Source organism: Siphateles boraxobius, unplaced genomic scaffold (assembly GCF_051911475.1).
Source record: "Siphateles boraxobius isolate OS27281-9 unplaced genomic scaffold, OSU_SipBor_1 41, whole genome shotgun sequence".
NCBI classification, from domain to species: Eukaryota; Metazoa; Chordata; class Actinopteri; order Cypriniformes; family Leuciscidae; genus Siphateles; species Siphateles boraxobius.
Window position 1 is genome coordinate 31,912,974 of NW_027509042.1, and position 23,602 is coordinate 31,936,575.

The 23,602-nt window shown below is 39.6% G+C and overlaps 1 protein-coding gene across 2 annotated transcripts in view; it reads right to left on the reverse strand.

The window, feature by feature from the left end:
• Window positions 1-5,831, reverse strand: part of cacng5a (calcium channel, voltage-dependent, gamma subunit 5a) — a 182,907-nt gene extending 177,076 nt beyond the window's left edge. For both annotated transcript variants that reach the window (XM_077199190.1, XM_077199191.1), the window contains exon 1: window positions 5,647-5,831. The gene's annotated coding sequence lies outside the window, so the exon portion shown is untranslated. The remainder of the gene's footprint in view (window positions 1-5,646) is intronic.
• Between the last annotated feature and the right edge of the window lie 17,771 nt (window positions 5,832-23,602).

Consider the following 23,602-nt stretch of genomic DNA (forward strand, 5'->3'; position numbering starts at 1 on the left):
CTAGGAAATCACCTAGTCTTAATCTGAATTGCTATTTGTACTCGCTGTGGATATGCAAGCCACAAGAAGTAATTAGGTTTTTATTTTATTTTATTTTTTTATCACTTTTACTCAAGACATGCTACCTGACAACATAGGATGCCATTCATTATGCTGAGCTAAGATAGCGTCGGCACTGCCAAACTAAGACAATGCATGCACTGAGACAAAAATGCTTTTGCCCACCTATCTTAATGTAGGGGAGACGGTGAATAACCCCTATTTCAAAAAACGGTGGAGTGTTCCTTTAAATAATGACACCATTAGGGATACCACCAAATACAGTGGCAAACTGTTTTGGAGTAACAGGAATAATATAATGAGAGAGAAATTCTTGATAAGTAAATAAGTAACCATCCTGATTAAATAATTGGCTAACCCGATTGATCCCGATCACCTTGAGAGCTTTCCAATATGCGCGCCACTGAGTGACATCTGTACTTCCAGGTCAGAGAGCACCTGTCCATCAAAAGCTCACTATCCAATCAGAGTAGATCACTGTTAACCCACCCCCACAAGAGGTTTGTCTCAAAACAGCAAACGAAAAACTGCGAAGCGTAACAGTAGAATGTTCCTGCACAACAGGAGGCTGCAGTTTCAGGACTCCAGTTCTAGGACAGCAGTTCCAGGACCCTAGTTTTTTTTTTTGTGACAGCGCCACCTACCGAACTGGGTGATATAGCGGCGGCTGCCGTTTGAGGGGTTTAGTTTGTACATAATAGCAAGATCCACTTATTATCATAAGTCTTGTTACAAACAATAGTTAGAAAAAAAATATATACATTCCAAGGACCTTATGTGAATTCTTTTAACAAATAAGATTATGGAATATAAAAGCTCCTGCAGCAGGAGGATTACAGCAACAAGTAGCATCCAGCTACATGACACAATTTAAAAGATTAATATTACACTTCTACTTAAAGCTCACTTTAAACCACAATTGAGTATTTGTATCATATTATTGTATATTATATCATATTCATAACTGACGCAAATCAAGAAGAAGAGAGACAGAGCTAGCTGTGTTCGCTGTTTGAGCTCTTCAGATCACGTAATTCAGTGGAAAATGAATAGAAATGTACGGAGCCCCTAAAGGGTCGTGTTGGTGGAAAAAATTTTAGGATGGGAGAATTTTTTTTCCAAAACTTTTGCGTTCCCTCGCAAAACTTTTGCATTCCCCCGAGAAACTTTGCGTTCCCTCGCAAAGATATTTGCATTCCCACGCAAAACTTTTGCGTTCCCCCGAGAAACTTTGCGTTCCCTCGCAAAGATATTTGCGTTCCCACGCAAAACCTGTTGGGAGCTCGGACAGACACTTCCTTTTTCATGTCCTGCTGGCAGTGCTTCAGAGCTCCGTACGTTAATGGAGCATTTCATAGTGTTTGAACTTGGACTCAAATATAAAGAAATGCAGTCAGTGCTTAACTCAAGTTAAGAGTTCAGTGAAGTTGGCAATGTATTCACATACAGTAGGCTATTCGAACTTATTCCCGGATCAATATTCTTGAGCTAAACGTTGTTAATACACAAACGACACCTATTTACAATCACAGTAACAACGAGCTACAACCCAATTTTCCTCAAAACGAGCTTTAAAATATAAATTTGTCTTTAACCAGCCGAATGAGAGATAAGTCCGAATAAGGGGCCGTCTGCAAAGTGCAAATCCCAAAACCCTTCTTCACATTTTTTATTATTAAACATATTCAATAGCTTCACTGTGATACACTGTACTTTCAGCAAATTCAGTCCACGCAGTGATTGCTCTCCTGCTGGTTATACTACAATAGGAGACTTTTGATTAAAAAAAATATGATTTTTATGATTATTTATTATGAAATAAAATCAATAATTTTCCCCTTTTTAGAAAAAAATATTCAATAACTTCACACTGTTATACAGTGTAATGCCTTCAAATTCAGTAAGCAAATATAATGCAAAAGCTATGGTTGTAACTATTATGTTAGCTGCGTACGGTAGGGCCTACCCATATAATTTGTGTAAAGAATTGGCCTACTTATTTTTTATGTGCAATTTCTTCCCAAACTAAGACCAACATTAGAGCAGTGATGCATGTGTGAACTAAATTTGGTGTGTTACAGTGAAGTTATATAATATTTTTCATAATATAAAATGTGCAAAAGCAGTGTAGCCTAGTATGACCAGTGGGTCTCCATTGATTTGTAAACTGAATTGGGTGGCACTACAGTTTGTAACATTGAAGTTAATGACTATTTTTATATTTTTGACTATGAGTTGATGCTGTAGTCCTTTTTTGGGTTATATTGCACTTTGTAGATGGTCCCTTCGGACTTGTCTCTCAGCCGCCTGCACATAGAGATCCATTTAGCCTTTATTATAAAGCTCGTTTTGTGGAGAATCGGGCTGTAGCTCGTTGTCTAGGTTACTGTGATTGTAAATAGGTGTCGTTTGTGTTTTAATAACGTTTAGCTCAAGAATATTGATCCGGAAAGTTCGAATAGCCTATGTGAATATATTGCCAACTTCACTGAACTCCTTGAGTCAAGCACTGACCGCATTTCTTTATATTTGAGTCCAAGTTCAAACACTATGAAACGCTCCATTAACGTACTGAGCTCTGAAGCACTGCCAGCGGGACATGAAACAGGAAGTGTCTGTCCGAGCTCCCAACAGGTTTTGCGTGGGAACGCAAATATCTTTGGGTGGGAACGCAAAAAACATGTTATTCGGTATTACGAAATATTTCACAAACATGTGATGATAAATCATTATTTCTCCAAATATGCGCACCATTGGACTAAGAGCCCTGGCGGATGCTGTATTGCATGTATGTGAACACAAATAAACCGGAGAAGACGTGAATGGCTGCTTTATGAGTGATGATTTCTATTCAGAATAACGACCATTACAGATTGATAATTTTGTACTCCTGGCATAAATTAAGAAATGAATGTAACTGCAAACCATTTTTATCATAAACAGTGGTCTAATATCGAAGGTGGAGTCTTAAATCTTTCTAATGATGCTCAGTTTGTCCAGATCAAGTAGGAGTGTGATGTTTTAACGAGTAATGAATGTTAAACAACAATAATCAGTGGCCGTCTGTGATCTTTGCCGCGAAAGGGGTTAAATTAGTGTTTTTTGTGATCGAGTTCGGTAGGTGGCGCTGTCACAAATAAAAACTAGGGTCCTAGAACTGCGGTCCTGAAACTGCTGCCTCCGGTTGTGCAGGAATACCCTTCTCAAGCGAAATCTGTGGCAATGCGTTTAGAATCCACAATTTTATATAGTTACGTTCATTTTTTTAGAAACAAATATAATTCCATAAATGATAGGGTTCCCAGGTTTGCGTAACGAAAGTAGCCCAATATCCAATCAAAACTACCCTATACAATTTAAAGCTGAAAATCACTATAGTAGTTATCATAAGTACAGTATGTTTTCATAAAAGATCTCACAGGCTCGCTACCAGTGCCCCTTCCTTACAAAACTCTAATCTAGAACAGTTTCTGGTAGAATGTATAATTGGTACATTTTCAATAAAAAGTACTTCAGTCAAATACAACTTGTGCAATTTGTCAAACCTTTAAAACTGTGCCTACTGATAAAAATATATATATATATGTATTGGGGTGTGTCTCAGTCAGCTCCCTAGCTCTCTATATCATTAATCAGTTTTTGTGTATGAATTCTGGCACTGGTAAGTACCCTGATTCATTACACATTTGGACACTGCCTCTATTTCCGACAAAATGACAACGTCCTCATTGTAAAATGTCACAACTGGTATATATGAACAAAAGCAGCACAGACGTCTTTCTGACTGTGGCAATGTTCAGGAAAGAAGGAGGCGGGAACCGGCGAACTTTCAAATATACTTTATTAAAATAAAACAAACCAAACTAAAATACCACCAGCAGCCCGTCGCGGACGCCTGCTGGCTAAAATAAAATACAAATACAAAAATAAAACACAACTAAAATACAGGCCTGTTCCTCTCTCGATCATCAACGTCGTCGCTCCTCCTTTATGCTTCCGCTCCTCCGTGAGAGATGCGAGACCGGTGTGCTTCACAGGTGTTGCTCATTAGCAATCGCACCACCGGCCTCGCGCCGTTCTCTTACGTCCCTCGGCCGTCCTGTTCGCCACACTGACATTATTTGTTTTTGTTATTTAAAAGAACATTATGATAAATACTTTGAAATGTTGCAGGGACCTGTAAAAATCAGCCGCAAATTGATAAATAAATTGTTAAATAAATTTTAGCTAATGTTTTAATTAGAAATACATAATTAAATAACTGTTTAAAAAAAACAAAAAACATATTTTGCATGTCATGATGTGTATTGAGTTGGCTCAAGGTGAGTTTTGTTTAGTGTTTCTGAATTCCAGTTAAGAGAACATAGTGACCATCAATGCTCCCTGGTTTTTATGGTGCAATGTGGAACTTTTTTAAACAGTGAACGTTTCAGTGCTCTGGAAGAATTTTGCTACTAAGACAGGCCTTAAAATGGCTGACTCCCTGATCAGTGCCCTGACTACTAAAGGGAGCTGATTGAGACACACCCTGGCATTTCTCTTCATGTCATCACTGCAATATGGTCATAAATATGATGGATAAGTGGAAAAGTCTGACTAAAACAGATGAAGGCTATACATTATGTAAACAAAAATTAATGCAATTTAAATATAATAACTTTAAATGCATACAGTGTCTACACTGCAAACGTGCGTCGCACCACGGCAAAACTACAGTAGATCGCTCTATTTGACAGAACAAGAGTAAGCACTCTCATAAATCCATGGAAGTTCATTGGATAACAGGATAAACTAGTGCACCATATTGCCCTGGTTATATATGATACAAAACATAAGATAAAACATATGTTTTGGTAAAAAATATTAGTAGTTGCAATCAAGAGTGCATGTGGTGGTATATTTTGACATGAACTGTAAAATTCAAATTCAATTCACACACCGAAATTCATAATGACAGCAAGTTACTTCAGGCTCCTGCAGGGAATCTGTCCTTGGTGCTGAATTTGTGAACCCGTTTACAACAACAGAATACACTGTGGCAGCCATCATTATTCTCCCTTCAGTGCACTATGTGCATGATTTTCTAATATATATATATATATATATATATATATATATATATATATATATATATATATATATATATATATTTCAGTCAGAAATAGAATATATACATATATATAAAAATCTCTTTCTGCATATATTGATAGCATTGAATGCTATGGTTGTCTTCATTAAGGTGTTGTTTGTCTTGTAAAGACCTCTTATATGTTTTTCACTAAGGCTCTATACGCACTGTTTAACAGGCTACGACACAGAACGACAATGATTCAACTTTAACTTCTGTAAATGCTGTCCATCTTTTTCTCCACCATTTGCGCTTACTGACCCCCCAAAAAAGCACACACATGGGGGGGTAGTGATTTTTTTCGCAAATATAACAAGAAAATGTGGAAAACATTGATGTTCACTGGATCCTGAACGCGTCTTATCAAATTTTATAGTAGCCTAGGTACTTTAAATCTGCAAATGAGCCAAGACTCATCAATGCCATAAAACAACAGAGTTATAATTAGTTCCACATACCTACGCTGAGACGTGCCTGTGTACCTCGCGTTCTTCAGTCCTTCTCTGATAAAGCGCAATGTTCAACAGCTTTTATTTCATCACAGAGAGGTTTGCTGAAGTCAGACGAACCTCTAAATCCCTTCACACATGTTTATAGTGAGACGCGCCTCATCATGCTGGGCTTAATATTGCTGATGCTCTAACATATCTCTCTCCCTCTATCTCCCTCTCTCTCCCTCTCTCTGCAACTGCGGTCAAGTGGGCCGCGCGTTGAATATACACGGTCAAGCCAGCCGCACATTTTTTTTTTTAGTATGCGCGTCTAATTGTGTACTTACGGTATGGGTGCTGGAAGAGGTCAAAATTGATTTTTAGACTCTATTTTCTGCTGTTTTGCATCTTATTAGGACACAATTAATACAATTTCATGATTTTAAAAAAAGAACATTACTTTATTTTATTGTTTATTATTTTAATGTTTGTAAGCCTATATGTGATTTACATTAATTATTACATAATGTATTCATGTTCATATTAATGTTAATTGTCATACAATAATTTTTTACATTTTTATTGTTAATTTTAATGTTTTTATGTATATTATACATTAATTATTATACTTTATTTATGCATGTTTATGAAATGAAATATTAATGTTAATTATCATACATTTATTTTGCAGTTTTATTGTTGATTTTAATGTTTGTATATAAAGCATGCATTAATTATTATACATCATATATTAATGTTTATTTATAATTTACTTAAATTTTTCATGTTAATGTAAATGACAAATATGACACAACAGGCTTTTGGTGGCTTTTAACTCTGTCAATTATAATTGAATTGCATTCATGAGCAATAAAAACCTGATCTATGAAATATACATTCATACCTAATGTAAGAAATATTGTACTAAAAAAAAAAACAACAACACACCACACACACTATATATATATATATATATATTTTTTTTTTTTTTTACTTTACCGTCTAGCACATACATGATGTCCCATTTTCAAACACTCATATGAGTAAACCTGACTACTACTGTATTTATTTTCAAGTCATTTTACTAGTTTTGAAGAAAAGTAAAGGCAAACTCAGCTTAAACATCTAAGTGCCTTCTAGCACTTACCACGTGTTCAAACACTCATAAAAATCTTTCTATTATATGTTTGCTCATTATATCAATATATTCCTGTTCCCCGTGACCCTGGCTATTACTGTTATCATTTTCCTATCATTTTCCTGTATAGTTTTGAAGAAAAGTAAAGGCAAACTGACCCAATCATCTAAGTGCATTCTAGCACTTACACCATGTCTCATTTTCAAACACTCATACAAAAAGTGTTCGTTAATCGATTTGCTCATTATTTCAATATATTCCTGTTTTGAGTGACCCCGGCTATTACTGTTATCATGTTCATATAATTTTACTGTATAGTTTTGGAGAAAAGTAAAGACAAACTCACCCAATCATTAAAGTGCATTTTAGCACTTACACCATGTCCCATTTTCAAACACTCTTAAAAAGTGTTCCTTCATAGGTTTGCCCATTCTTTTAATATATTCTTATTTAGAATGACCCTGACTATTACTGCATTTATTTTCAAGTCATTTTACTTCATAGTTTGGGAGAAAAGTAAAGGCAAACTCACCCCAAACATCTAAGTGCATTCTAGCACTTACACCATGTCCCATTTTCAAACACTCATAAAAAGTGTTTCTTCATAGGTTTGCTCATTCTTGTAATATATTCCTATTCAGAGTGACCCTTACTATTACTGTATTTATTTGAATGTCATTCTACTGTATGGTTTTGGAGAAAATCAAAGGCAAACTCACCTTAAACATCAAAGTGCATTCTAGCACTTACACCATGTCCCATTTTCAAACACTCATAAAAAGTGTTTCTTCATAGGTTTGCTCATTCTTGTAATATACTCCTATTCAGAGTGACCCTAACTATTACTGTATTTATTTTAATGTCATTTTACTATATGGTTTTGGAGAAAAGTAAAGGCAAACTCACCTTAAACATCAAAGTGCATTCTAGGACTTACACCCTGTCCCATTTTCCAACACTAATAAAAAGTGTTTCTTCATAGGTTTGCCCATTCTTTCAATATATTCCTACTTAGATTGACCCTCACTATTACTGTATTTATTTTCAAGTCATTTTACTGCTTAGTTTGGGAGAAAGGTAAAGGCAAACTCACCCCAAACATCAAAGTGCATTCTATCACTTAAACCATGTCCTATGTTCAAACACTCGTAAAACTCTTTCTATTATAGGTTTGCTCATTATTTCAATATATTCATGTTTTGAGTGACCCTGGCTATTGCTGTTATCATTTTCATATAATTTTACTGTATAGTTTTGGAGAAAAGTAAAAGGCAAACTCACTTTAAATATCTAAGTGCATTTTATCACTTACATCATGTCCCATTTTCAAACACTCATATAAAGTGTTCCTTCATAGGTTTGCTCATTCTTGTAATATATTCCTATTCAGCATGACCCTGAATATTACTGTATTTATTTTCAAGTCATTTTACTGTATAGTTTGGGAGAAAAGTAAAGGCAAACTCACCCCAAACATCAAAGTGCATGCTATCACTTACACCATGTCCCATTTTCAAACACTCATAAAAAGTGTTCCTTCATAGGTTTGCTCATTCCTATAATATATTCCTATTCAGAGTGACCCTGACTATTACTGTGTTTATTTTCAAGTCATTTTATTGTATAGTTTTGGAGAAAAGTAAAGGCAAACTCACCCAAACATCAAAGTGCATTCTATCACTTACACCATGCCCATGTTCAAACACTCATACAAATCTTTCTATCATAGGTTTGCTCAGTATTTCAATATATTTCTGTTCTGAGTGACCCTGCCTATTACTGTATTTATTTTCAAGTCATTTTACTGTATAGTTTTGGAGAAAAGTAAAGGCAAACTCACCCCTAACATCAAAGTGCATTCTATCACTTACACCATGTCCCATGTTCAAACACTCATAACAATCTTTCTATTATAGGTTTTCTCATTATGTCAATATATTTCTGTTCTGAGTGACCCTGGCTATTGCTGTTATCATTTTCATATCATTTTACTGTATATTCTGGAAAAAAGTAAAGACAAACTCACCCAATCATTAGTGCATTTTAGCACTTACAGCATGTCCCATTTTCAAACACTCTTAAAAAGTGTTCCCTCATAGGTTTGCTCATTATTTCAATACATTCCTGTTCAGAGTGACCCTTACTATTACTGTATTCATTTTCATATCATTTTACTGTATAGTTTTGGAGAAAAGTAAAGGCAAACTCACCCCAAACATCAAAGTGCATTATAGCAATTACACCATGTTTCCCATTTAACCCCACCGGCAACTATAGTTGCCGCAGTGTATAGTTGTCATTTTCCTTTTTAAGATTTTTTTTAGATGTTATCCATGTTTTATTTCTCAATGACATGCAAGCAAACAACCAAATAAAGGATAAAAAAAGGTATTTATTTCCTTCCTGTCACATGAGGCTGTCAACTTCTTACCTTTCATCCCAAAGAAAGGTAATATATATATATATATATATATATATATATATATATATATATATATATTACACAAACACACACACACACACACACACACACACACACACACACACACACACACACACACACACACACACACACACACACACACACACACACACACACACACACACACACACACACACACACACACACACACACACACACATACTCATGAAGGTCTCTGGAATCATCCAAACAAAACAAATCTTACAAGAGATCTATAGTTTTTAAAAAGTCCAAGCGGCAACTATAGTTGCTGGTGGGCAAATGCCTTGTAAGTACATATATCATGGGGAAATGGGATATACTGTGTTAATAGGTTAATAAATCAATGTTATTGGTCTTGTTTAGTGCTTTTTGCTTTCATAATGACCTATTGACTGGATTGGCATCCGATCAAAGAAGTGGTGGTGGGCATACTACAGTTCTTTGTCTTTTGAACCTCTGTCAAGGCGACCAAGCCATTGGGACCTATTTTCAGGACTTTAGTGGACTCAGCCATCAGGTAGATTTTAATGACGTGGTTCTAAAGGGCATTTTTCATTTTGGGCTGAACGAACCGGTGCGGTCTCGATTACCAGCACAATACATTGACTATGCCTTGTTGCTGAGTGGTTCCTCATTGAACGCCGCAATTCCACAGTACCCACCAAGCCTGAGCTTCTTCACGTCATGTCGACCAAGCCTGAGATTCTTCAAATCATGTCTGCCGAGCCTGCGTTCCTTCATGTCATGCCCGACCAGCCTGATCTTCACGTCATGTCTGACCAGCCTGATCTTTACGTCATGCCTGATCTGAGAGACTACTCACGTCAGTCCAGTTGAACGCCGCCGCTCCAGAGTCTCGTCCCTAGATGGCCACTGCCGCCGTCCAGAATTTCATCCCAGAATGGCCGCTGTCGCCGTTCCAGAGTCTCGTACCGAGATGGCCACTGCCGCCGTTCCAGAGTCTCATCCCTAGATGACAGCCGCCGCCATTCCAGAGTCTCGTCCCGAGATGGCCGCCGCCGCCATTACAGAGTCTCATCCCGAGATGGCCACCGCCGCCGTTCCAGAGTCTCGTCCCGAGATGGCCACTGCCGCTGTTTCAGAGTCTCATCCCGAGATGGCCGCCGCCGCCGTTCCAGAGTCTCGTCCCAAAATGGCCGCTGCCGCCGTTCTAGAGTCTTGTCCCGAGATGGCCGCTTTCGCCGTTCCAGAGTCTCGTCCCGAGATGGCCGCCGCCGCCTACGCCTACTGTCAGGACTACAATATTTACTTCTTTATGGCATCCGCCAGAGAATAGATATGCAGTTATGTTGTACTTTGTTTTTTGTGTAATCATGTTTAATCATTAATTCCATGGGGAGTTTCAATTTATATCTTTTTTAAATTGTGATGTGCATATTCAGTTTTGCCATCACGGGAATAAATTAAATTTGAAAATATCTTCAAATAGAAAACAGGTATTTTAAATAAATATTATTGTTTTTGATCATTTTTGATTAGATGAATGCAGCCTTGGTGAGCATAAGAGACTTTTGAAAACATTAGAACAAATCTTACAGACTTCACACTTTTGATCAATAATGAATATATTGCTAGCTATAGTCAAGTGTATATAGAATGTTTTAATAATTCTATATACAACCAGCAGTAACAAGGGTCACTCTGAACAGGAATCTAATGAAAGAATGAGCAAACCTATAATGGAAATATTTTTATAAGTGTTTGAAAATGGGACATGGTGCAAGTGCTAGAATGCACTTTGATATTTAAGGTGAGTTTGCCTTTACTTTTCTCCAAAAGTATACAGTAAATTGACATGAAAATAGATACAGTAATAGTCGGGGTCATTCTAAATAAGAATATATTAAAAGAATTGGCAAACCTATGAAGGAACACTTTTTATGAGTGTTTGAAAATGGGACATGGTGTAAGTGCTAGAATGCACTTAGATGTTTGGGGTGAGTTTGCCTTTACTTTTCTCCAAAATTATACAGTAAAATGACATGAAAAGAGATACAGTAATAGTCAGGGTCGCTCTGAACAGGAATTCATCGAAATAATGAGCAAACCTATGAAGGAACCCTTTTTTAGGGTGTTTGAAAATGGGACATGATGTAAGTGCTAAAATGCACTTTAATGATTGGGTGAGTTTGCCTTTACTTTTCTCCAAAACTACACAATAAAATGACATACAAATAGATACAGTAATAGTCAGGGTCACTCTGAACAGGAATTTATTGAAATAACGAGCAAACCTATGAAGGAACACTTTTTATGAGTGTTTGAATTTGCAACATGGTGTAAGTGATAGAATGCACTTTGATGTTTGGGGTGAGTTTGCCTTTACTTTTCTCCAGAACCATACAGTAAAATGATATAAAAATGAATACAGTAATATTCAGGGTCACTCCGAACATGAATACATTGAAATAATGAGCAAACCTATGAAGGAACACTTTTTAAGAGTGTTTGAAAATGGGACATGGTGTAAGTGCTAACATGCACTTTAATGACTGGCTGAGTTTGTCTTTACTTCTGTCCAAAACTATACAGTAAAATGATATGAAAATTATAACAATAATAACCAGGGTCACTCAGAACAGAAATATATTGAAATAATGAGCAAACCTATAATAGAAAGATTTTTATGAGTGTTTGAAAATGGGACATGGTGTAAGTGATAGAATGCACTTTGATGTTAGGGGTGAGTTTGCCTTTACTTTTCTCCAAAACTATACAGTAAAATGACTTGAAAATAAATACAGTAATAGTCAGGGTCACTCTAAATAGCAATATGTTGAAAAAATGAGCAAACCTATAATAGAACGATTTTTATGAGTGTTTGAAAATGGGACGGTGTAAGTGCTAAAATGCCCTTTAATGATCGGGTGAGTTTGCCTTTACTTTTCTCCAAAACTATACAGTAAAATGATATGAAAATGATAACAGTAGTAGCCAGGGTCACTCAGAAGAGGAATATATTGAAATAATGGGCAAACCTATAACAGAAAGATCTTTACGAGTGTTTGAACATGGGACATGCTGTAAGTGATAGAATGCACTTTGATGTTTGGGGTGAGTTTGCCTTTACTTTTATCCCAAACTGCGCAATAAAATGACTTGAAAATAAATACAGTAATAGTCAGGGACACTCTGAACAGGAATGTATTGAAATAAAGAGCAAACCTATTAACGAACACTTTTTATGAGTGTTTGAATTTGCAACATGGTGTAAGTGATAGAATGGACTTTAATGTTTGGGGTGAGTTTTCTTTTACTTTTCTCCAAGACTATACAGCAAAATGACTTGAAAATGAATACAGTATTAGTCAGGGTCACTCTGAAAAGGAATATATTAAAAGAATGAGCAAACCTATGAAGAAACACTTTTTAGGAGTGTTTTAAAATGGGACATGGTGTAAGTGATAAAATGCACTGATGTTTAAGGTGAGTTTGCCTTTACTTTTCATCAAAACTGTAAAGTAAAATTATATGAAAATGATAACAGTAATAGTCAGGGTCACTCTGAATAGTAATATATTAAAAGAATGAGCAAACCTACGGAGGAACATTTTTTTATGGGTGTTTGAAAATGGGACATGGTGTAAGTGATAATATGCACTTTGATGTTTAAGGTGAGTTTGCCTTTACTTTTCTCCAAAACTATACAGTAAAATGACATGAAAATAGATACAGTAATATTCAGGGTCACTCTGAACAGGAATTTATTGAAATAATGAGCAAACCCATTAATGAACACTTTTTATGAGTGTTTGAAAATGGGACATGGTGTAAGTGCTAAAATGTACTAATGATTGGGTCAGTTTGCCTTTACTTTTCTTCAAAACTATACAGTAAAATTATATGAAAATGATAACAGTAATAGCCAGGGTCACTCGGAACAGGAATATATTGAAATAATGAGCAAACCTATAATAGAAAGATTTTTATGAGTGTTTGAACAGGGGACATCGGGTAAGTGCTAGAAGGCACTTAGATGTTTAAGTTGAGTTTGCCTTTACTTTTCTACAAAACTAGTAAAATGACTTGAAAATAAATACAGTAGTACTCAGGTTTACTCATATGAGTGTTTGAAAATGGGACATCATGTAAGTGCTAGAAGGTAAAGTAAAAAAAAAACTATATATATATATAGTGTGTGTGTGTGTGTGTTTTTTAGTATAATATTTCATATATTAGGTATAAATGTATATTTCATAGATCAGGTTTGTATTGCTCATAAATGCAATTCAATTATAATTAACAAAATTAAAAGCCACCAAAAGCCTGTTGTATCATATTTGTGTTACGTGTGGGTTTTGCTACGTCTTGTATATCACGTGATTCCTTGTTTGTCATGTGACCCTGCCATGTGTCTTGTCTTTTGTTGTTGTTGCTCAGTGTCCACAGGTGTTCCTCGTCCATGTTTATTAGTCTCCCCAGGTGTTTCTTATTAACCACGCCCCCTTATTATCTTGTTTAGCTTGTTTGTCTGTGTATTTAAACCCCTGTGTTTCAGTTGTTGGCTGTCGGCTGTTGTTTTATGTTACTCCTGTCCTGTTCTGAGTTCCCTGGATTTCCTGTTTTTGTATTTGTTTAATTAAATGTGCTTGCGATTGGATTCACTCTCCGTTTCATTCCTGACTGGATGTAACAGAACAACCGACCAAAAATTAATCCAGCAGCACGGATCAAGCCTGATCTCCCCAGCATGAGCCAGGAATTCGCGGGTCAGATCGCGGCCTTGGCCCTGGATAGCCCCGATCTGTTCCAATTCACGTGGGGGTTTATTCCTCTCGCTGCTTCCTGCTCCCTCGGAGACGAGGCAATTAAGCTGTGTTACCGGCTGGGGGCTAAGGAGGTCAACCCGAGGGAGCTTCCCAATATCTCCGGTCTGGACTGGAGAGAGGCACTCTCCCGATGTCTGGAGAGCTTCCTCCCAAGGTACACCAGGCCTTCAACACTGGTCCCAGTTCCGGTGGTCCCGAGTCCGGTGGTCTCAAGTCCGGTGATCCAGAGTCCGGTGGCCCGGAGGAGGAGGAGAAAGGCCTCCTCAAAGACTTGTCCGCTGGCGCCACTCCAGTGACCCATCACTTCTGCCGAGCCAGAGACCGTCCCGCCAGAGACCGTCCCGCCAGAGACCGTCCCGCCAGAGACCGTCCCGCCAGAGACCGTCCCGCCAGAGACCGTCCCGCCAGAGACCGTCCCGCCAGAGACCGTCCAGCCAGAGCTTCACGTCAGCCACGTCCAGCCAGAGCTTCACGTCAGCCACGTCCAGCCAGAGCTTCACGTCAGCCACGTCCAGCCAGAGCTTCACGTCAGCCACGTCCAGCCAGAGCTTCACGTCAGCCACGTCCAGCCAGAGCTTCACGTCAGCCACGTCCAGCCAGAGCTTCACGTCAGCCACGTCCAGCCAGAGCTTCACGTCAGCCACGTCCAGCCAGAGCTTCACGTCAGCCACGTCCAGCCAGAGCTTCACGTCAGCCACGTCCAGCCAGAGCTTCACGTCAGCCACGTCCAGCCAGAGCTTCACGTCAGCCACGTCCAGCCAGAGCTTCACGTCAGCCACGTCCAGCCAGAGCTTCACGTCAGCCACGTCCAGCCAGAGCTTCACGTCAGCCACGTCCAGCCAGAGCTTCACGTCAGCCACGTCCAGCCAGAGCTTCACGTCAGCCACGTCCAGCCAGAGCTTCACGTCAGCCACGTCCAGCCAGAGCTTCACGTCAGCCACAGCCACGTCCAGCCAGAGCTTCACGTCAGCCACAGCCACGTCCAGCCAGAGCTTCACGTCAGCCACGTCCAGCCAGAGCTTCACGTCAGCCACGTCCAGCCAGAGCTTCACGTCAGCCACGTCCAGCCAGAGCTTCACGTCAGCCACGTCCAGCCAGAGCTTCACGTCAGCCACGTCCAGCCAGAGCTTCACGTCAGCCACGTCCAGCCAGAGCTTCACGTCAGCCACGTCCAGCCAGAGCTTCACGTCAGCCACGTCCAGCCAGAGCTTCACGTCAGCCACGTCCAGCCAGAGCTTCACGTCAGCCACGTCCAGCCAGAGCTTCACGTCAGCCACGTCCAGCCAGAGCTTCACGTCAGCCACGTCCAGCCAGAGCTTCACGTCAGCCACGTCCAGCCAGAGCTTCACGTCAGCCACGTCCAGCCAGAGCTAGTCTTCGAGCAAAAGCCAGAGACAAGATCCAGAGACCGTTCAAGTCACGTCCGCCGATCCAGAGACCGTTCAAGTCACGTCCGCCGATCCAGAGACCGTTCAAGTCACGTCCGCCGATCCAGAGACCGTTCAAGTCACGTCCGCCGATCCAGAGACCGTTCAAGTCACGTCCGCCGATCCAGAGACCGTTCAAGTCACGTCCGCCGATCCAGAGACCGTTCAAGTCACGTCCGCCGATCCAGAGACCGTTCAAGTCACGTCCGCCGATCCAGAGACCGTTCAAGTCACGTCCGCCGATCCAGAGACCGTTCAAGTCACGTCCGCCGATCCAGAGACCGTTCAAGTCACGTCCGCCGATCCAGAGACTGTTCATGTCACTTCCTCCGAGCCAGTGTCTACGGACAAGATGGCCGCCTCCGAGCCAGTGAGTGTGTTGTCTGTTCCCGAGCCAGTGTGTGTGTTGTCCGTTCCCGAGCCAGTGTGTGTGTTGTCCGTTCCCGAGCCAGTGTATGGGTTGTCTATTCCTGAGCACGAACCAGTGTGTGTGTTGTCTGTTCCCGAGCCAGTGAGTGTGTTGTCTGTTCCCGAGCCAGTGAGTGTGTTGTCTGTTCCCGAGCCAGTGAGTGTGTTGTCTGTTCCCGAGCCAGTGAGTGTGTTGTCTGGGCGGGCGGGCTATGTTACGTGTGGGTTTTGCTGTGTCTTGTATATCACGGTATTCCTTGTTTGTCATGTGACCCTGCCATGTGTCTTGTCTTTTGTTGTTGTTGCTCAGTGTCCACAGGTGTTCCTCGTCCATGTTTATTAGTCTCCCCAGGTGTTTCTTATTAACCACGCCCCCTTGTTATCTTGTTTAGCTTGTTTGTCTGTGTATTTAAACCCCTGTGTTTCAGTTGTTGGCTGTCGGTTGTTGTTTTATGTTACCCCTGTCCTGTTCTGAGTTCCCTGGATTTCCTGTTTTTGTATTTGTTTAATTAAATGTGCTTGCGATTGGATTCACTCTCCGTTTCATTCCTGACTGGATGTAACAATTTGTCATTTACATTAACATGAAAACTGTAAGTAAATAATCATTAATACATGTATAATAATTAATGTATGCTTTATATACAAACATTAAAATCAACAATAAAAATGCAAAATAAATGTATGATAATCAACATTAATATTTCATTTCATTAACATGCATAAAGTATAATAATTAATATATAATATATAAAAACATTAAAATTAACAATAAAAATGTAAAAAAAATATAATGTATGACAATTAACATTAATATGGACATAAATAAATCATGTAATAATTAATGTAAATCATATATTGGCCTACAAACATTAAAATAATAAAAAATAAAAGTTATGTTTTTTTTTTTAAAATCCTAATAAGATGCAAAACAGCAGAAAATAGAGTCTACAAATCAATTTTGACCTCTTCCAGCACCCATACCGTAAGTACACACTTAGACGCGCATACTAAAAAAAAATGTGCGGCTGGCTTGACCGTGTATTTTCAACGCGCGGCCCACTTGACCGCAGTCTCTCAGCACGTCACGGACTGACGAAGACACAGCGGCTGTGTGTATGCTTACTGTGTCATTACTCCTGTGTTATTGGTTTTAAATTGATTGTGTAGACAATATGGCATGCTGTGCATGTCTGTTGTTATGTTTTGGGGGATGTAGCTTGGATTAATGTGTTATTGTTGAAGCTTAAAGCCTGACTACGGCATAATGTTCGGAACGATTTGCGGCATCTTAGATAGGCCTACCATTTCACTTAGGAAGGGGTTGTGTGACCGACATATGAAACAACAAAACATAGTTGTTGTTTTTTTTAGCTTGATATTTAGGGTCAGTTAAATCTGTGATCGATAATAAATAACAAAAACAGCATGTGACCAGTAATAAAGTGAAAGATAATTCATCTAGATTTCCTCAGACCCCACGTCTCCTATTAGTACAGGGGCTTTGGAACAGGGCATGTTTGTACATTTAGTTTTAATTTTTACAGATCCAATTTCACAACTTTGACCCCAATATCCAGTTAAATACTTAATAATCGCAGGTTTACAGTCAATTTCTGTTAAATTAACTAAATGTATAAGTACAGAATACCTGCACATTTACAGTATTAGTAATTGAACAAACACTGAATGTCAAGATAAGTGATAGATAAGAAATACAAGCTTAGGATATAATGTAAAACATGTAAAAATATCCACATTAAAAGTCAATTGCTGTATACCTTTATAGTCTAATTTAACTTTTTTTTTTTTTTAAATTTACAATTACATTTTATCCAAAGTGACTTACCAATTACGATAACAATAAAAGCAACAAGTGCAGTGACAACTCTCCCAGTGCTGGTGTTCTACAGCACGAGTACAGCGGTGATCTCGATCTTTAAGCTATCAACTGCTGTTTTCACAGCAACAAATTCTAAAGGTTTGTGTGTGTTGACGGCTGGTTAGAGGGCGGAAAAGTGAGTGCTTCACTGTTTCAGTTCTCTGTTCAGTGTTGCCGTGGTCATTCCCCTGTGTGCTCCGGCACTGTTGACGGTCCTATTTTCTGAAAGAGCAACACGGGTACGTTTGCATCTTTTTCAAGATGTCATTCCACCTGTGCGTTTCTGGATAGGATCGTTCCCTTTTCCTCTCTGATGGTCACAATTGTTGCATCACATGTTTGAGCTGTATGTTTATATGTATATAAATATGTATGCATTTGTGCTTATATATTCAGCATGCTGAGGCAGCTTTTGTGGACGGCTCATGTTCTCATTGCAGGAATATGACTGTGGCGGTGTTGAGATCGAGACTCGCCTTCGTCCTCGAAGCGCGAGTCCCCATTACCATGCCCCAACCCCGGGTGCCGTGTGGGATGGGTTATCGGAGGATAGTGATGGATGTCTCGCCCGGTAACCATTCCCTGTGGGCTCCGCACTCCTAAATCACACAGCAGCCGATGGAATTCCTGTTGAGCATGCTGGTCCCTCTGTAATGGACCAGTCAGCTATTTCAATGGGGGTTCCCCCAGAGGATAAGATGTCGATAGCAGCATCGGAGGGTGAGCTGGCCTCTGGAGATGACGACTCGGCTGTGTTATCTCCCTCTGGGAGTGTAACATTGCCCGAGCCAGATCCAGAAATGTCAGCTATGCTGAAACGGGCCGCCGAGGCTGTCGTGCTCGAGTGGAAACTCCACCGTGTCCCGTTCAGTCTCGGTTGGAAGATTGGTATCTCGGGGCGGGCTGCACTGGTTCTCAGCTTGCCGCCCCAGTGCTTTTCTTTTCCGAAATGCATGGAGAGCTTATCAGGTGGTGAACGGCACCTTTCTCTGCCAGAAACTGCCGTAATAGATTCTCCCCCTTGTTCTTCAACTGTTGTATAAGGTGTTGATAAAATAATTTCCACGACAATCTGGCAACGAGGGATGGGATCGCAAAACTGATGACCTCCATGGGAGAAGCAATTGACTGATCACCCCAAAGACAAAAAGTCTATGGCTCCAAACCCCCAACTTTGAGGGACGGGAGAACTGTGGACACCACGGAAGGCCTAGGTGGACGTGATCTTGATTAAAAGAAATCAGGCTGCAAAAAGCACGGTGAGAAACATTTTTTACATTAATAAAATATTTCTAAAAGGGCCAGTGAGACGTGCACATTTCCCAAAAGGGCCAGTGAGACGTGGGAGTCTCAGTAAAGACCAATAGTGACGATTATTGGCGGGGTGCGGTGGCCGCACTGGGAAAGTCTCAAAGTAAAGACCAAGTAGTGACGGACCTCTAGGCGGGGTGTGGTGGCCACACCGGAAAATTTCCGTAACAGTATACTCTGGAAAAAGGATAATTAATGTAAAATAATGGGTAGTAGTAATAGTAAAAATAAATTACATGTAATTTATGGAAAAGATGCCTTAAGCTGGGCTAGAGTTAAAAGATGGTAGATAAAGCCTGAAGGTAGAAGTTTATGAGGGTGCAAAGGTACCAGCCCTGAATGCCTCAGAGTCTCTCTCTCTCAGTCAATGTCAGCTAAAAGCTGTTATCTGAGCCTCTGTCATAAGTGATAATAAGCTATTTGTAGTAAGGCACAGTGTTTCAGTTGAAAATCATAGACATGGAGATGTTAAAAGAAATCATTGCCATTCACAGGGCAATTTATATTTGTATTTGTTTTAAATGTAAAACTGAATGACTTTAAAAAAGTCTTTAAAATAATAATGCAAACCTTAAACGATAGAAATGACATTTTTGACTAGTTTATTATAGGACCAGTAACTTCTTTGTCTCATTTTAGTCTTCACCAGGGCCGATGGCTCCGGCTACAGATGTAACAGTACACGGAATAGACGGATGTGAACTAAATTCACTGAATCTAAGCAGTGCTAGGTTGCTGCTTTTAAGATGTTAAATGTATTTTAGTGATGAAATATTGCTGTTATTAACCTGTCTCCCTATGTTAACACTATTATGCAGTCCAAAATTTCTCTGGTGACTCTTGAATGTGCCTTTCCTAAGCTCCAGAAAATAACGATTATGTTGAAGAAAATTGTCAAAGATTCTGTTATGGAAGAGCGGTTACCAGTGGGCATGAAGGTGATCACTCGACGACGGGTAAGATCTTCTTTGGCCTAATGGAGGACAACCTAAGGCAGGAGGTCACCGCCGCCACTGGGCAACTCCTGAAGCAGGTGTTTTATGTGAGATTTGTATGAGAGTCGAGCGGATGGCTGTGAAGGCCGCAGCATCCTTATATCATTAAGGGGGATGCGCTGTGAGAAGTTACGGCAGTCTGACCCAGGAATGTAAGTTCCTCTATAACACTCACCAGAAACCGCGTTCATTGTATGGCTTGTTTTTCATTGTGACAAGTGTCTGTAACTATGCCAGGGGACAACACCCTGATGAGAAGAAAATTAAAGATAAAGAGCTAATGGAAATGAGCTTTCAAAAGCCAGCTGGGACCATCAGGGGATTGCCCTTATTTGTTGTGGAGACAGTAGCAAAACTTTTTGTGACATTGGTTGCCTTATAGGCAAGGAAATGTATAGAAGTTTTGATTTTGAGCTAATATGTCTATAACATAGTTTTAACTCCTGAAGGTCGTTGGACATGGTTGTGGCTAAAGATGAAGACAGCTTTGTAAATCTGAGAAAAGTCTGAATAACAGTGGTCAAAGTTTAGTGTAAGGAATTTACATTCTGTCTAAAATACAGTCTTAGGAGGCTGATTGAAAATATTATTAGTTTGTTCAAGAGAGACTGTCTGAGTGAAGGAAGGGGGATTGTACTCTGCTTTTCTGTTATCAGTCAGCCAAGACAAACTGAAGCAAAGTAATGATAATGAACCAAAGCAACACAGCTGACTTTTCTAAAATCAAATGAATAATAAACAGACATGCTTTTGAAACTGGTTAAGAGGCCAGGAAAAAAAAAAACAGATAAAAGATACAGGGCAAAATGTAAGATTAAAATGTCAAAAGTAAAAATGTCAAAAGAGTGTTAATTCATGTCTTGGTAAGTGCGAGTTTAGGGAGGAGCTATTCTGTCTGAATAGTGTGTATGTGTCATCAACCTCTGGAAAGAGTGTTTTAGCATTATAGATGGGTTAAGGCAAATGACAAATTCGAAAGTAAGCTGAGAAATTTGAGTCAATCTGATGAGAAGGCAACACAGAACATAGGACGAGCTTTAAGTTGACTGATCATTGAGCTCTGTCTGTTAATTATTGTTTTGGTAATTTATGATGTGCAGTAGGTTTGAATTACTTTCTGGACAGGTTTAAGTATTGATGTGTAAATTAGAATTGTGAATTCGTAGATAGGCGTCAGTCATGTGTTGAGAAAATGTTATAGATTTGACAGCAACAAACACGTAGGCTAAGTTAATATCAGATTATCCAGAGAGCCCTTAACAGTTATGTATTGTAAAAGGGGGAGATTGTTGTTCGACTGACGTTGACGAAGTGTGCACACCACAACCTGACCTGACCAATTGATGACCTGGAGAATGTTTGTAGATGACCTAATTCCGAGACCAACAACAGACCTGAAAAGCAGGATACACTGTAAGACTGAGGGCTGTTGGCCTTCAAATGCTCTGATGAGAGGGCATCATTGTGTTAAATTGATGCAAGAGTGGATTAATGCATCAAAAGGGGGATGGTTTGGTTTGAGATTTGCTGAAAGCCATCGCACATGGGGAACAATAAATGTTGAGAGAACACCGGCTTTAATTGAGTAACAGCCCTGCATAAAGCCAGTCTACAAAATTTCTGTCTGTAAGTATGCTAATAACAAAGATTGTTTCAGCAGGAAAACGCCAGGGCAGATGCGGCATCACAGCAGACAAAAGAAAACTATGTGACAATAACCTCAATATTTGTTTTTTTCTTTACAGAAGATGCAGACTTTTGCGCACATAGCATGAGCAAATACACACACACACATGAACAAATGGTCAGATAAGAGCCTTTCAACTCTTCAGGGGGGTCAGAAGGACAGGAAAGCCCAGAGGGCCATTTGTCTAAAACCAGCTGATCTTGTCATACAGGAGTGAACGGGCAGGGCAGACTGTGCCCAGTGAAAACAATGGCTTGGATGAATTTGACTAATTATCCTGGCCTGTGTTAATACTGTGGCAGAAAGGTGCCACACCTTGTGCAGCGCTAACTTAAAAGTTTCATTTTGCAGGATGTCAGGATGGATTGAACCAAATAGAACTGATTCTGTATTGTGTTGTTAACATGAGTAAAATGGGTTGAGTATTTTTCAGTGGAAAACGACCCTGAGTGCTATTCAATGAGCAATAAATTATCCGGTGATGTGTTTCAGGTTGAAAATTCCACAGGTCACACCAAAAAGGACGACAAGACAAGCGGTCACTAACAAAATCATTTAAGGTCTCCATTCGCAGGTGACAGCAGATGACTCATTCCAGTGGGGGTGCGATCGTGATCTAAGGGAAAATCTTGTAAGGATTTGAAAATGATTGGAGAGTGTTAGACCTGGGTCCAAGCATCTCTAACCTTAGACTACACCGACAAGCCTCAAATCAACCATCAGATCATAAAGTGAGGGATCAAAGGCTAGTGCTAGTAACAGCCTCCTTCACCGACGATGGAAAGACCATTGCTACGGCGCGCAAAGTGTCAAAATGGCAAAGATGGAATGTCTGTGGGACGAACGAGATAATCATCACACCTGGAGGAGGATGTGCACTAACTAATGATTTGAGTCTAGCAAAAGAATCTGTTTTTGTTATGATTTTGATGATTTTATTTGATTGAGTCAAACTAGGGCTTAGTATTGATATAGATCTAATAATTTGATTGGTTCAAATGTTTTCAGGAAAAGTAGTCTTATTTTTGTATTATGATTACTTTTATAAAATAAATTTCTGTTTTGTTTTTATTTTCAAGATATGAAAAAGGGGTGGAATGTAATGGTAATTTCTTTTGAATGTATCTATTGAAACTTATATCTGCTTGTGTGTTTTACAAAACATAGATGTGTTGAGGAAGTTGCAGAATGCATTAATCTTCTTTGCAAATAGTTCAATAGTGTCTTCATTGCAAAGAGGTCAAAGGGACAGTGCAGGGGGACAGAATGATTAGTTTTTCTTAGCAATAGATAACTTAGAGTGCATCAAGAGCGAGACATGTTTGGTTAGGTGTTTCTTAAAGTGACATTTGTGCTGACTGTGGAGATGCATAGATAAGGGGTGTTAGAGAATAGGGGAACTGAAAACTGTCCACGTGCAGGGGCCTTAGTCCAAAGATCTTCAGAGGAGGGGTGATCTTTTGGGTATATAAACTCTGTGAAAAAAGACTTTTGCCCTTCTCATGTCAGACTCTGTCTGTGTGTGAACTGCCTTTCTTGCAAGAAATAAATACGTACAGACTTTTTCGCAGGCCGTGGCTTTCGAGTCTCTTTAAGTTCAGTCTCTGCTCTTTGCAAGGGGCTTCACTTTTGTCGGAGTTTCTCGTTGAGTTCCTCTCTGGTTCTTTTCTCTGACTGCACTCTTTGGTCTATGTGCAGATGAAGATCAGATAGGGCAGTTTGAAGTCTTTCCACTTCCTTCTGTAGCTCGGGGTCGTTGTCATCCTCGGCTTGCATCCTTAGCGTTGCGACTTCGTGCTCCAGGGCGATGCGACTCCTTTCGTGGAGACGTGCTTGTGCGATGAGCTGGCAAGTGAGGTTGACGTGTCTGACCGGTCTTTG